The 15,806-nt window shown below is 38.6% G+C and overlaps 1 pseudogene; it reads right to left on the reverse strand.

Annotated features, from left to right (window-relative positions):
- Positions 1-512: 512 nt before the first annotated feature.
- LOC103401423 (septum site-determining protein minD homolog, chloroplastic-like) lies at positions 513-14,586 on the reverse strand (annotated as a pseudogene).
- Between the last annotated feature and the right edge of the window lie 1,220 nt (positions 14,587-15,806).

Below are 15,806 nucleotides of genomic sequence, written 5' to 3' on the forward strand. Positions count from 1 at the left end.
TTTTTATTACCCTCTGATGGGGTTATACAGATGTCTCCAAAAGATAAGAAAAATAAATTACATCATTCTGGTGGGGTGTTTATTCCTTGCTTTTGCAGTGTCCCCATGTGCCTCCCCTTTGCTTTCTCTTTATTTTTCTCTCTTTTGGCAGATAACAGACAAGGGAATAATGCCATGTCCTTTTTTTGCTTTTGCTTTTGCTCTACATCTTTGTTGCTTTTGTTTTTCTGCTTTTCTCATTGCGTTTCTGATTTCTTGAGTATGGGGTCCTCCTTCTCGAGCACATTCTTACCATTTTCATTGTCAGTGATGTTATCCTGCTCATTCTGTTTTTCTTTTTCTTTTGGCAGATGGTAGATAATTATCTTATGTCTGTCTTCCACTCTGAAGTTCACTCCATCAGCTCCAATCACCCATTGAACAACTCCCCGCATTCTGGACGTTGCTGACGTTGAAGCCCTTGGCGAGCACAAGCAGAACAATACTTGCAAGCTTCGAAATTAGCGCACTTCCTACCCTCCGAAAAAGGAGAAAAAACCCGCGCTTCTTGGCTCTTCCTCCACCATGACAGCCTGCATATTGTCCTGCTCAACAAGCCTCCAGGCCGCCTGCTCGAAAGCCAGCCCTGCCAATGTGGGCGGCCTGTTCAAAACCAGAGGGTACCCTTTGTTAGTGCTTATGATGACCTCCGTATCCTCCGAAATCATCCCCAACAATGCCAGTCCCAACATCTCCTGCACATCCAGCATCGACATCATGTCTTCCCCTTTGATCATGTCCGTTCAAACCCGGTTCACCATCATCTTAATATCCTTTATTTTGTCACACTCCAACAGCCCAATGACCCTGTCAGCGTCTTTCAAGCTCGTAATGTCCGACGTGGTCACCAGAACGGCCTCATTAGCTGGCGTAATGGAGGTGATGAACCCGGTGTCCATGCCTGCCAAGCAATCGATGAGAATAAAGTCCGGGCAGCCTTCTTGCCTGGCTTTCAAGGCATCGATGACCCAGACCAAGGCTTTGCCACCGAAACCCTATCAATAATTTGGACTGGGGCTTCGAGATACAGAGCAATTCGAAGTTGGATCAGCGCTTGTCCCTGACGAGGGCCTGGTCGATGCGGCAGTCACCGTTGAGGACCTCGACGACGGTGTAGTTAACATGATTCTCGGGGCCAAGGAAGAGGTCGAGGTTACGGAGGTTGATGTCGGCGTCGATGGCGATAACAGAAAAGCCGAGGTGGACAAAGAAGAAACCAACATTGGCGATGGTGGTGGTCTTGCTGACGCTGCCTTTTCTAGAGGTAATGACGACGACACGGGGGGGGTGTCGTCGGATGATAGACGCATATTTATGCGACTTAGTTAACTAGTTTTCTTGCATTTACGTTATTAGTTCTTAGTTATTTTAGTACTTTAAGCCATTTTCGTGTGTTTGTAGGTCCAAAGGGCTAAGGTAGCAAGAAAGTGCATTTTGGTGCATTTTGGAGCAGTTTTGAGCTTGTAATGGATTACATATGATATGAGCAAGATGGATGGACGAATTTGAAGACAAAAGAGGCTAGGAACATGCTAAAAATCTGGTGAAACAAATACAAGTTGCAAGAAGGGATAAATTTCTAGAAGGATTGGCCAAAACTTCACTCAAAACCATGCATACCCCATAAAATTCATCAATGCCGTGGCCTTCCCTTTGTTTTACTTCTACCAGATTTTTTTTAGTGATGATGCAATGCCTATCTCACTATGACATTTGAGTGGATGATTTAATGCTTAACTCACCATGACATTTGAGTGGATGATGCAATGCTTAACTCACCATGACATGTGAGTGGATGACTCAAAACCTACCCTCACCAACAATTCTCCACCTTGCCATGCCTTACCTACTTCATTCCACCAGATTTTTGCATTAAACATGTCCATCCTCTTCCTATAAATACCATGGCAGCAACCTCATTCAAATAATCCAGAAATTAACCATTCTCCAAGCCTTTCCTTGCCTCTCCTACATATCTAAACCCCTTCCCATCCATTCCTCCAAATAACCAACCCTTCAACATCATTCCAACCTTGTTGGGGCGGCAAGGAGAAGGAGAAAAGTCCTTGGACGCGCTTGCTATCCAACATGGATCGTTGGAACGTTTAGGTGCTTTCTTCCCTTTGTTTTTCAATGGTTAAATTTGTTTATCTTTGTTTTGTAATAATGAGGAACTAAACCCCCCTTGGCTAGGGGGGATTCGAAACCATGTTAATGCTTGCAATATGATTTGATTACTTTTAATTGCGTTTCATAAGTTATGAATTCGATTTACTTATCTATTTGATTGATAACATGTTTATGTATGTTGATTAGGGATGCATACTTAGTTTGCATGCATAAATATGATGCTAGAGTATAAGGGAATTTCACCTAATCGTTATGAACTTATATTCATGAGTAGTAAAAGTCGCTAGTCACGATTGTGTTAAGTAAATCCTTGGCATAAGTTTCATGCAAATCATAGTAACGAGTGCCTCGTCAATGCTTATGTTTTTCATAGAACTTAATGATTCTTGCTTGTATCTCTATTATGCAATTCATGTAGGGAACTTGTAGGGAATGTTTTGGGTTGTCGTATGCAATCATCCAACCCAATAACTTGTGGAAAAACTGAGGGTTAATTAGTGCAATTCACGGTTAATTTGGGGCGTTGAGAATTAATAAGTTATTGAAATGCAATTGGAAATCATTTTGTATGCAAGCAAGACATGTGTGGAGAAGAACCCCTTAGCTAGCCTTCCATTATCCATTCAACCCAAATTTGTTTAAAATCTATTTAAGTTTTTAGTTTATTCGTTTTTACTTTCAACTTCACCAAACTCAAATCCCCCTTTTACTTTCTTGTTTTAAAATCTTTTGTTTACATTTTTAACTTTGTTTTTATGTTTTTAAATTAGTTTTCAAGTGATTTAGCAATCCCTCCTAATCCCCGGTTTAGAACGATCCCTACTTACATCTATACTACAATTGTCAAAAAGAGGGTTAAATTTGTGTGCTTATATATTTCGCATCAAATTTTTGGCGCCGTTGCCGGGGATTAGCAACTTTGCTAATCCCTTGGTTCTTTTCTTTTTGTTTAGTTTGTTTTTGTTTTAGTTTCTGACTTAGTTTTGTTTTCCTTGTTTTGTGTTACTTTTGATATTTGAGTTATTTTTCTTTCTTTGATTTTAGGTACAAATGGAGCAAGACATGGCACTTGCGACCATTCAAGCTCAATTGGCACAGCTCACTGCTCAATTGACTCATAATGCCTAACGGACCACAATGCCAAGTGTCCCTACATTTGATGTGCCCTATGGGCAAGGATATCAACATCCTCAATTTACTGTGAACGAAGATGCTTGGGGTTATCAAGGCTATGATCAACCAAGCAACAACATGTTTTCCAACGCTTACAATTCGGCTTGGAGAGATCATTCAAATTATATGTGGGGGGAACCTCAACAATTCCAACAAGAGGGATATTGGCAGCAAGAGGAGGATTTCTATTCAAAACCTATGCAATATGCTCAATCAAACTTAGGTTCGTCAATAAATTATAATCAAATTCTTAATGAATTAAATTCTTTGGTGCAGGGCTCACAAAATCAAGCCAAGGAGGTTCAACAAGATGCATATTGGTAGCCATATGAGGAGTTCTACACCACACCTATACAGCCACCACCGCATACCCCACAACAATTCCAATCAAATTCAAGTATGTCCATGGATAGTGATCAAATTCTTCAAGTACTAACCTCTTTGACGCAGGACCAACAAAATCAAGACAAGAAGTTGGATAAATTGAAGAGTCAAATGGGAGAGATTATGGAATTCATGGTACAAATTCAAGAGCAAAGTGAACTCTCCAACTCAACTGTTGAAAATTCGAAGGAAGATTTTGAAATCCACGATGCTATCACTTTGGGAAGTGCTATGAAGGATGAAGCTGTCCCAGAACCATCCAAACACAGCCCGAACATGGATGAATTGCTGTTGCAAGCAGAAGAGGAGGAGGACGACCTGGGCAGTTTAGAAGAATTCTTGCTGCAAGCTCCTCAAATCCCTATGTCATCCAACTCAGGTGAGGAAGTTCTAAATTCACTTCATTCTAACATTATTTCACCGAATGTCCTTTGTCCTTGCAGGTTTTCGATTCCAAATATCAAAGAGAGTGAAAAAGACATTGTGGAAGCTCTTCCAAAGGTGCAAAGTGATATCCAAATTCTTGGTGCACCAAAACAAGTTCCCGATGGTATTGAAACGTTCAAAGAACCTTGCACACCAAGAAAAGGGATTCAAGAGAATGAAGTGGTTGAAGCATATCAAGAATACATCCAAGAGGTTGTGCATGAGACAATCAAGCCCAAAGCAGTTGAGTTTGATGACACGGGACAAGCCACAACCATCATAGTAAACCTGGCCAAGTTCAAAATCCCGGAAATGTTCAAAGATGTGGTGTTTGTCATTGAGTTTGTGTCAGAAAAAGAAAGTAAGCCATCTTCTCCAATTTCAATTTTAATTTATACTAACATGTTTTTTATTTTGATGATTCAGGCACCCACTCTTGAATTTAAACCATTGCCGAATCATTTCAAGTATCACCTCCCATTAAAAGATAAATTCCATGCTTTGGAGCCGAGGGGAATTTAAAGGAAAGATTCGTCCGGCTAAAGAAGTTAAATCAAGCGCTTCTTGGGAGGCAACCCAAGCATTCAACGAAGGGAGACTTTGGAATCACTAACCCAATCAAATTTGCATTCTTACACCCTTATCTTTACTGCTTTCATTTTGTTTTGTTTAGTTAGTTGTGTTATTTGGTTGATTTATGTGAGTTTGTGTTATTTAGTTTAAGTGTGGGGGAAGGTTAACCAAAGTCTTTTTACATTAATTTACATTTAAAACAAAAAAAAAATAAAAAATAAAAAACACAAAAAAAAATAATAATAATTAAACAAAGTTTTTTTTACATTGATTTACATATTTTACATTGATTTAAAAAAAAAACAAAAACAAAAAAAAAAAAAAAAAAAAAAAAACAAAACAAAACACACCTAAAAAAAAATAATAAAATAAAATTAAAAAAAAAAAAAAACATTAAAGTAAAAATATTTTACAATGATGTGTAAACTAATAGCATTCATTGGTCAGGTGGTGCTTCAGTAGTCGGCGGTGCTTCAACAGTCGGCGGGGCCACAGAAGGAGAAGGCAACAGAGGTTGATCAGTTGGAGCTTCACTACGCGATGCTGCTCCAGAAGACGAAGGCAGATGTTGTTGGAACAAACCCACAAACCTACGATGATCAAGTAAAATCTGACCATCAGATTCATGTATCTGGTCAATTTTCCTCTTCATGGTTGTGGCATAGTTGTGTGCAAGCTTATGCAATTGTTTATTTTCATGCTTGAGTCCTCTAATCTCCTTTTTGAGACTCTGTATTTCAGCCACCAACGATTCAACGTGACGGGTTCGAGCATATAGGCGTTGGGCCATGTTAGACACAAAACCCGCACACTGCACGCTAAGAGCCAGAGACTCCTTAACCGCCAATTCATCAGATCGTCTAGCGAGCAGTCTGTTATCTCTGGGGGTGACAAGGTTCCGGGCCACCACCGCAGCGGTCATGTCATTTTTCATCACCGAATCCCCAACGGTAAGAAGACCAGTAGGGGATATGAAAGATGTGCGCCATATGTTGTCTGGTGAAGGCAGAGCTGCCTCTTCACCAATGTTCAAGTCAAAACGACGATCGAAAGGGCCAGACATTTTCTGAAGGTGGTGAAGAAAGAAGAGAGTCGGACTGATTAAGATTTTGGAAGTTTACAGGAGGGAGTGTTTACAGGAGGGAGCTCAAGTGTGTTGTGGAACAAAATTAACACCTCTATAAAAAGAAGAAATCAAAGAGGCGCTCCTCAGAAATCGAAGAAGCGTCCTCTCGCAAATCGAAGAGTCGGGGCTCCTTTCTCAAAAGTCGGATTCTTTTCTCAAAAGAGGCGTTTCATTTCTTAAAGGCTGGGCTTGCTCAGAAACCACGAGCCGAACCCCGGATTTCAAAAGATCAATTTGTCCAGACGTGTTGTCACTCGTCACATGCAACTGGCAACTTTGCGGAAATTACGGGCAGCTTTGTCAGAAAGCGCGTAATTTGTATTATTCATCCATCAACCGGCTGCCGACAATGAGTGAGAGAATAGTTCCGGTTGTGAAGAAAAGTCATATAAGTATTTACCTTCGCCTTCCACAGCAAAGGCACACCCTCTCAGCACTTCTTCATCTCCGAGAATGCATTCCCAAAGAACCCTCTCGAGTCACACTGTATTCCTCATTCCCTGGGATACCCCTGCAAACAACCCATCCAGAGCAAAAGTATTTCATATCATAAAGGTTGAAAGCAAGAGTATCTCATATCATGCATTCTCCATGTCCTTTTCCTTGTCTTTGTTCTAACCTGCAGGACATGGAGAAATTGCTCTCGAGTACTCGTCTTCCACTGCTGATGTACTTCCAAAGAAGCTGCCACATCTACCTGAAGACCAGATAAGGCAAGCGAAAATGATACCAACAACATGTGGAGACAACGTACAGAAGAAACAAGCAGAGAAGAATGCAGCTTGCACAATCATCCCAGCGGAAGGAGTCCGAGCTGAAGAACTAGAGAAGCTGCCACATCTGCTTGGAGAACAAATAAGGAACTGCAACATCACCAAAGAGCAAAGCTTCACCGTACAATATCATCAAATCATCACTTGCAAGTAAAAAGCTAAGTGTCACCCTGTTCAAGAGGAAAGCTGTGGAAAGTCAACAAGCACGACCAATGATCACTTATTAGTTTTATTTATTGTCTTTTATCGTGATTTTCAATTTTTCGTTTGCAATTTTTTTTATATTTTCTTGTGTTACTAAACTGAATTATTTCTTTTCTTTGCAGGAACTTTTGGTTATTTCCACCCTTGAAGTTGATTGCAGAATTTTAGCTTGGGGGGTCATCGCTTGGTTTTACTGCAAACTAGGGAAGTTTTCAGTCAAATTGCTTTATTTTGTTTCTTATTATTTATTTATTTTATTTTTATTTGCATTATAGTGTTTTCTGACATTGGGGTATAGATTTCATGGGTCATTTCCCTCCATCTTTTGGTTTCACTTATATCTTGCTAGCTGTTGATTATGTTTCCAAATGGGTGGAAGCCAAAGCCACCCGGACTAACGATTCAAAGGTTGTTGCAGATTTTGTGAAAACTAATATCTTTGCTAGGTTTGGCATGCCTAGAGTTCTCATTAGTGATGGAGGCAACCCATGGAAATAAAGAAGACCTAGGAATTTCCGACTCCAAAACCAGGTGTTTGCGTTCTTTAACCCTCCTCTCTGTTGCTTTTACTTTGCCATGTTTATCATGTTTCCTCGTTGTTTGTTTGTTTGCTTTTGTGTGAGTTTATGTTTGAAACATTGAGGACAATGTTAGATTTAAGTGTGGGGGGGTAAACAAGTTGCTGTTGCATGATTTTCGTGGGATTTTATTCACCTATCACTTACAATGTTGTTTCTTGCTGTTTTAAGTGTTTTTAGTGTGTTTTTAAGCATGTTAGTATGTTTTGATAAAATCCGAAAATTTGACAAAAATTTGAAAAAAATTGTTTTGAAAAAGCCAAAAAGAGTTGTTTTTGTGTGTTTGTTTGTGTCTTAGGGTACCTTCCAACACAAATAATGAGGATTTGGTTTTTAATTGCATGACTGTTAAAGAAAGTTATAAACATGGATGGAAGTTTGATATGCTCTTGATTTATGCTTGGTTATAGTTATAGTTTACGAATTCACATGTAATCACAAAGAAAAAAATCAGTTTTTGTAACATGCTTGAAGGAAGGAACTCAAACTAACACTACAACCTTGAGAGACTTGAGCCTAATACGTTCTTTGGAGAGTTATTAATCTGTGCATTTTTGTTTTCTAAAGTCGTTGCATGATCTCATCATTCTTTGCTTGGTTGCTACTTAGAAGGCGTTTCATCATTTAGTTCCAAATACTAGAACTTATGCCCGTTCCATTCAAAGCATGACATTGATTTGCATAACACATATTCAAGATGAAGTTGTGTAGTGAACTAGAGCCAAAAAGCTTATCCCGTGCATATTTGTTTAAGTTTAACCCCGTTGAGCCTTGTTTAGCCTATTTTCTTTGTTAAACCACATTTCCCTTACCTAGCCTAGATTAGGACTATCCACACCCTTGTTTTTAAAGCATAATGAAGCATGACTTAAAATGAATTCCTTTTGATTGTCCTTATGCAGAAAACAAGTGTGGGGGAATGAGATTTTTGTGTTTTGTGTGCCAAAAGAAAGTAATAAGGCACGGGTTAGAAAAGAAAAAGAAAAAAAAAAGAAAAGAAAAAGAGTTTGAAATAAGTGAGGAAAGGCTCACAAGTGTTGTTTGTAGTTGAAATCGGCCCTAAAAAGTTGAATGAATAACCCCATTGTGTTTAAAGTTAGTTGTTGCATTCAAAGGGAATTCTAAGCATCAATTTCATTACTTTGCTTATTATGCTTTAAAAACGTTTGTTTCCTTACCTTTCATTGTTAGCCAATCACCCCTAACCCCGTTACAACCCTTAACTTCAATCTTGAGTGTTATGTGTTTCAATATGTGGAGTTTGGGATTGGTACAAGCATATGGTGTCCCTGGTTCTCGCATCTAAGTAGTAGCATTCCAGTCATGAGATCATATCTATACATGCTTAATAACTCCAGAAATTGCTTTCTTTGCTATAAACATATGTGAGTGTTCGTTTTCATGTTTACATCAATCTTCTCACATACATCTAGTGTAGGGTAAGTAGTCAGAAAATCAAAGTGAAAATAAGAGTGTATCTTGTAAGGAATTTAGCAAATTCTCTAAGGCATGTTACTACATTCAAAACATCGTTTTAATTGGTTATATGTGAACTAGTATGTGGTGACTTTGATTAAGTATGTGCTCAAGGGTAGGGAAAAAAAATCTGTGGTTATGATGATCTTTTGCATGTCATGTTGCATTGAAAATCCCTAAGGTAATTGTTGGAAGGTTTAGGTTTTGTTTTGTTCTTATGTTTTATTTGTTTTATTTTGCTCGAGGACTAGCAATAGCTAAGTGTGGGGGAATTTGATAGACGCATATTTATGCGACTTAGTTAACTAGTTTTCTTGCATTTACGTTATTAGTTCTTAGTTATTTTAGTACTTTAAGCCATTTTCGTGTGTTTGTAGGTCCAAAGGGCTAAGGTAGCAAGAAAGTGCATTTTGGTGCATTTTGGAGCAGTTTTGAGCTTGTAATGGATTACATATGATATGAGCAAGATGGATGGACGAATTTGAAGACAAAAGAGGCTAGGAACATGCTAAAAATCTGGTGAAACAAATACAAGTTGCAAGAAGGGATAAATTTCTAGAATGATTGGCTAAAACTTCACTCAAAACCATGCATACCCCATAAAATTCATCAATGCCGTGGCCTTCCCTTTGTTTTACTTCCACCAGATTTTTTTTAGTGATGATGCAATGCCTATCTCACTATGACATTTGAGTGGATGATGTAATGCTTAACTCACCATGACATTTGAGTGGATGATGCAATGCTTAACTCACCATGACATGTGAGTGGATGACTCAAAACCTACCCTCACCAACAATTCTCCACCTTGCCATGCCTTACCTACTTCATTCCACCAGATTTTTGCATTAAACATGTCCATCCTCTTCCTATAAATACCATGGCAGCAACCTCATTCAAATAATCCAGAAATTAACCATTCTCCAAGCCTTTCCTTGCCTCTCCTACATATCTAAACCCCTTCTCATCCATTCCTCCAAATAACCAACCCTTCAACATCATTCCAACCTTGTTGGGGCGGCAAGGAGAAGGAGAAAAGTCCTTGGACGCGCTTGCTATCCAACATGGATCGTTGGAACGTTTAGGTGCTTTCTTCCCTTTGTTTTTCAATGGTTAAATTTGTTTATCTTTGTTTTGTAATAATGAGGAACTAAACCCCCCTTGGCTAGGGGGGATTCGAAACCATGTTAATGCTTGCAATATGATTTGATTACTTTTAATTGCGTTTCATAAGTTATGAATTCGATTTACTTATCTATTTGATTGATAACATGTTTATGTATGTTGATTAGGGATGCATACTTAGTTTGCATGCATAAATATGATGCTAGAGTATAAGGGAATTTCACCTAATCGTTATGAACTTATATTCATGAGTAGTAAAAGTCGCTAGTCACGATTGTGTTAAGTAAATCCTTGGCATAAGTTTCATGCAAATCATAGTAACGAGTGCCTCGTCAATGCTTATGTTTTTCATAGAACTTAATGATTCTTGCTTGTATCTCTATTATGCAATTCATGTAGGGAACTTGTAGGGAATGTTTTGGGTTGTCGTATGCAATCATCCAACCCAATAACTTGTGGAAAAACTGAGGGTTAATTAGTGCAATTCACGGTTAATTTGGGGCGTTGAGAATTAATAAGTTATTGAAATGCAATTGGAAATCATTTTGTATGCAAGCAAGACATGTGTGGAGAAGAACCCCTTAGCTAGCCTTCCATTATCCATTCAACCCAAATTTGTTTAAAATCTATTTAAGTTTTTAGTTTATTCGTTTTTACTTTCAACTTCACCAAACTCAAATCCCCCTTTTACTTTCTTGTTTTAAAATCTTTTGTTTACATTTTTAACTTTGTTTTTATGTTTTTAAATTAGTTTTCAAGTGATTTAGCAATCCCTCCTAATCCCCGGTTTAGAACGATCCCTACTTACATCTATACTACAATTGTCAAAAAGAGGGTTAAATTTGTGTGCTTATATATTTCGCATCATCGGACAACTAGGGCTTCCTGTTGTATTGAATGACTACGCGGACTGTGAAGGGAGAAGAAAGATTAGGTTTTGGGTTTAAAAGCGTTTAGTGGGTTTGCGGCAGTGAGGAAGAAGGAGGTGGATGAGGAGGGCTTGGGGTGAAGGATGGTGGGGAGGAGTTGAAGAGAGACAAAAATCGAGTGATGAGAGAGAGTGTGTGTGTCTGTGTCTCTGTGGGTTTTGCAGAATCACGACGGAGGTGAAAAAATGAAAGAGAACCGACATAACTTTTCGTATCGTTTCCCACAGACGGCGCCAAATGTTGATGCACAAAACCGGAGGTCGTGGAACAACGTAAATCCGACCTTGAATCTGCAAGAAATGTAAAGAACACAGGATGTATCGTGGTTCACCCTAATGTTTGGGCTATGTCCAGACTGATGTTGTATTTCTCTGAAAGGATTGTGAAGGAGAGAGAGAGCCTGTACGTGAGAGTGAGGCTCTAGGATCCCATGCCTAAGGATTGGCCTCTCTCAATGAGGAGAGTGAGAGGTCATTTTATAGAATAAGGGCTCATCACTTATTACATATTTGCTCCTTTATTTATTACATAATTACATTTGAGTCCCCCGAATATTTATACGAGATCTAAATACGAATGCCCTAAGTATGGTACAAACATATGAAATATAAAATAGAAATTTTTACAAAATTATTTTTCAAATTCGTAGTTTCGTAAAACCTCAATCGTAACTCCAATTTCGATTCTGCTTGCGCCTACACGTTCATATCGTTGAGTACTTCGAGAATACAATAAAATAACGGGTCATACATCCCTCTAAATGATGGTTAATGGAAGGCGAGATCCTTGCCTCTAGGGCATTTTTGTCATTTTACTATTTTAAAATTAATAAAATTGTAAAATTAGGGATGGGTAGTTACAATTTAGTTGTTCAAAATCCATATTTTTATGTTCCCACGCATCACCACACATGTTGCCATGCACGGTGCACAATTATCCGAATAACTCTAAATTTTATCAAATTTTACAGGCATGTAGAGCTGAACAAGAGCAATAACTTTTATACCTGCTATGGAGCCAAAAATAATCTCAAAAATCATGAAGCTGACAAGTGAAATATTTTCCAAGAAAGACAAGATTGCCCCTATTAAATGAGCAGGGAGCAACCTTATTCACCACGCACATCTGAGGTAGACCAAAGATTAACAATTGCTCAAGGCACCCTTACCTGTAAGAAAAGTCAAAGGTATTTATGATAAAATAATCCCTTATTCTTATCATAAATACATTCCTAATCAGAGAAAACCTCCTTCAAATAAGTAATCCTAATCCTATTTATTTAAGATATTTACCTACTTAGTCCAAATGACACACCCCGACCCGGAATGTCCACTAGGACTCCGAATCAAGCTGTGCTGGTTGACACCTGGAATGTGACGAAGCCATAAAGTGTGATGGTGTGGAAAATTGTGAATAAATTTAAACCTAAGAGTGCTTAAGTACCAGAGTGCACTGGTGACTGGGGATGAACCCACTTCACACGTGATGTTAGAGCATAAGCAAGTACAGAAAAATGATATAAGAATCGTACCCTCAAAATAGTCTTCGATACTAAGAATCGCCGCGAGTCTTTGGTGATAATAAAACTCAGCTAATAATACCTGGAGGGTGAAGACAAGACAAAGCTGAGTGGCCATGTAAGTAAATTACTAATAAAAAACATATAACACATGTAATCCCTCGTTACAACACCTGTATAATTTCCAAAGAAATCATAATGTACCACCACACAACATCTCAACAATAATATCAAATAATCATGAGATTAATATCTCATAATAGTACGCAAGTCGAAGTCACCTCTAGTGACCTATACGACATATTCATATCTCATCACATATCTCATCAATCATGGCTAGCATATAAGTCAGAGTCACCTCTATTGACCTATACGACATATTCATATCTCATCACATATCTCATTAATCATGGATAGCATATAAGTCGGAGTCACTTCTAGTGACCTATACGACATGTTCATATCTCATCACATATCTCTCATCACATATCTCATCAATCATGGCTAGCATATAAGTCGAAGTCACCTCTATTGACCTATACGACATATTCATATCTCATCAATCATGGCTATCATATAAGTCGGAGTCACCTCTAGTGTCGGAGTCACCTCTAGTGTCGGAGTCACCCCTAGTGACCTATACGACATATTCATATCTCATCACATATCTCATCAATCATGGCTAGCATATAAGTCAGAGTCACCTCTAATGACCTATACGACATATTCATATCTCATCACATATCTCATCAAACATGGCTAGCATATAAGTTGGAGTCACTTCTAGTGACCTATATGACATATTCATATCTCATCACATATCTCATCAATCATGCTAATACCGTATACTTACTTGAATTTACTTAAACTTACCTGAACTTACCTGAATGTCCTACGTTCACCTTTGCACTTCGGAGCGTTCACAACAACACAATTATATATAATGCATTATATACCAATTCATATATGAATTATAAACTTATATGCATGGCATTCAAGGCATAATCTCATTTAAACATATTTTTGGGAAAATATCAAGTGTATACATATATACTTAAAACCAAAAGCCCATACATATTGCTCAATTCCTTAAACAAGGCTATGGTCTCGGTTATTTAATCTCATTTCTTATATGGCTGCATCTAACGTCTCATTAGACTGCCTACGTACCCTAATCATTTATAGTAATACGCATATGGATAGATCATGATGAAATCTAACTCAACCATCTCATAGTATTTTATAACATATAAATATATATATATGTCATGGCATAAGTTTCTCAGTTTTATTTAAAAGCATTTATAGAATTATCAATCATTAAACATAAGATGAGCAATGAAAGATCCACTCACCTGGAGTCCGTGCTACAACTTCCTAGCACAACTATCGGGGCGTCCCGAGCGATCGGCGCCTGCGGCCAATTATCAACCACATCTCAGAATCCTCATCAATAGAATACGTAATTCACATAAAACACATCCTCAAGGACATTCTAAAATAGTTTGAGACCCATTGACCATAAGTCAATCATTGATCAAAGATCGACGGTGGGGTCTACAACCCTGTATAACTCGATTCGGAAGATCTGTATATTATATTTTCAATCCGCAACTTAAAGATCCACTTTATGCTTCTAGAATAACATACTAAAATTTCATTGCGATCCAACGGTTGGATCTCCGCCAATTGCCCAAAACCAAGTGGCGGTTAACATTTATTTTATAAACTTACACATCTAATTCGGGAAGATCCGTATGTCGGATTCCTGATCTGTAAGTTTCTGTGGTCCTCAAATATTACGTACTATAATGTATTAAAGTTTGGTGATGATCCAATGGTCGAATCGTCAATCACTATCTAATCAAGTGGTCGACTTTAATGGGACTTTGCCTGATTCTGCAGTTTTTGCAGATTTCCTAGGTGATCTTTGGAACTCCATATATCACTTGTTTCTCAACCAAATTCAACCCATAATATACCAAATCAAAGCTAGAGAAATGTAGAACAAGATTTTACCAGCTTGGAGTCCAATTGTGGCCGGAGGTGGCCGAAAAATGGTCTGAAAGACGGCTGTCTGCGAGAAAACTGGTAACTCGCTGGAATTTCTTAGCAACCTTTCAACGTCCATAACTTTGTCAATACTCAACACAAAGAAGTGATTCAGAAACGAAAATCATAGTTCTCAATGGGACGAAGAAATTGGTACCTTACAAGATGGCTATCTAGCTGTGATTTGGCTGGAAAGCGCCTCAAAAGTGGCGGAGGTCTCTGGAAACTGGGCAAACTTTAAATCGTTATAACTTTCTCATTTCTCCACCAAATCACGATCCAAACATGAAAATTCATCTACACAACATGAGGAATCGATTTATACCTGTGACCCAGGCCAAATAGGCCGGGAAGAGCTTCAATTTTGTTAAAACCCGTCGGTAATGCTATACTTGGGTGAACTTCGATTCTTTTTCCTCAGTGCTCCAACGGGGTCAAGGCTGGTCGTGATTTTATCCTGGGATCATGGGCTACAAAGCCCAAGTGGTGGTGTCGGCCATTGCTTTGCCAATTCGCCAAAAAATTGAAAAGGGTGGCCGGAACACCATTGGTTTTCATCGGTTTTTGTGGCCTCGAACCGCCACGTACAGGGGTTAACCAAGGTGGTTCTTGGGTGGGTTTTGTAAAAGGGAATGATAGCTTCAAGATGGTGGTGGTGGCTTTGAAAAACTCCACCGGAGTTGGTTGGAATCAGCCTTGGAAAATGGGTGGTCGTGAGTGGAAAAACCCACGGGAAAGCTCCAGCTTTCCCCTTTTTTTCTTTTTCTGATTGGCTGGAGGCTTTGTCCTCCTTTTATGTGATTGGTTCCCTTTTCTCTTTGCTTAAAGGTTGATTGGTTAGTCTTCCCACAAGGTGGGAGTTCAAATAATTTAACTACCTTTAAATAACCAACTTCAAACGTTCGTAACTATACCGTTATAATTTGGACTCGCAAACGACTTTCGCCTATGCGTTCGTAGTGACGAGTACTACGAGGATATGCTAAAAGAATAAGTCATACGTCACTCTAACCAATGATCCGCAAAAGTCAAAGTTCTTGCCTCTAGGGCATTTTCATAAATTCACACTTCTAAAATTAATAAAAACGTAAAATTTAGGACGGGCTGTCACACCAAGATAATTTCTTGGAATATTCTCACCCAAATTCCACCCTAGGGTCGACCACCCCTAAACCCTAGAAGGGCGGCCCATCTCATCCTCTTCTCCTATAAATACTTCATTTATCTCCAAAATTTAGTAAGCTTTAGCTACCCTTAATGAGGCTTTTTGCTTCCAACAAACACTTAAACACATGCTTT

Source organism: Malus domestica, chromosome 15 (genome assembly GCF_042453785.1).
Source record: "Malus domestica chromosome 15, GDT2T_hap1".
NCBI lineage: Eukaryota > Viridiplantae > Streptophyta > Magnoliopsida > Rosales > Rosaceae > Malus > Malus domestica.